We start from the raw sequence: 1,086 nt of genomic DNA on the forward strand, positions 1-1,086 counted from the left end.
TTTTTCCCAAGCTGTTCGGTAAAATGTCAATACTCCTGGAAAATATTAAGCTTTCTGGTTAAATTTATTTAGTGATAATATGTTTTAAGACAAAATAAACAAATAAGTAAAACAATTGACCATCGTAAACCCAGTGAGTGGAGAGGAAATGTGGTATTTGCGAGCAGCTCCGTGTTCCAAGCACAATGCTGGCTAATTTCACTTCACATACCCCGTGCAATGCAACCTGTGGTGTCAGTGAGTATCATTAACACAATTACTTAGGACCATGAGATTAACAATCACAGAGTTTATATAAATTTCTCAGAAACAAAACGCTATTAAATGATGACTGGAATTTCAACTCAGGAGCATCTGAACACTAAGCGCGGAAGGAGATCCTGGCAAATAAAGGTGGGTCTCAAATTAACAACTTTCTAATAATTCTAACTTTCAATTTCCTTTTCCCTAACCTTACTGATATAAAGTGCAGTATGTATATTTTATAATAGATAACTTTATTATAGCAGTAAGCAGATGCAGATAGGCTAAAATGCAATATCGAGAAATAACTGTGAATATTGTTGGATTTCTTGATTGGTCTGTTAGAGATATGGAGAAAACAACAGGCGGAAATTCGTAAAGAATTGAAAGCAGTTACCTCCAGTAAAGAGAACTGAGGGCGGTGGGGGTGGGAGGGGTCCGCTCACGTCATATATAGAAAACAAAATTTAAAAAAACCCAATGCCGTCTAGTTGATTCCAACTCATAGGGACCCTATAGGACAGAGTAGAACTGCCGCATAGGGTTTCCAAGGAGCAGCTGATGGATTCCAACTGCCGACCTTTTGGTTAGCAGCCAAACTCTTAACCACAGTGCCACCTGGGCTCCGATATCTTATACAGAGCTAGTTAATTATAGGAGTGTATTACCATGAGAAACACTATTTTTTAAAAGAAAGAAAACAACAATTAACCACTTGTTATAAATTATAAAATGTGCATTTATCATCGAGGCTAATGATCAGAATAAAACATCAATAAGAAAACAAATTTAAGAAAAAAGTCCTTTAAAGAAAATTTCTCCTTTTAAATAATGAAAATTTTT

This window comes from Trichechus manatus, unplaced genomic scaffold, assembly GCF_000243295.1.
Source record: "Trichechus manatus latirostris isolate Lorelei unplaced genomic scaffold, TriManLat1.0 scaffold00234, whole genome shotgun sequence".
Taxonomy (NCBI): Eukaryota; Metazoa; Chordata; class Mammalia; order Sirenia; family Trichechidae; genus Trichechus; species Trichechus manatus.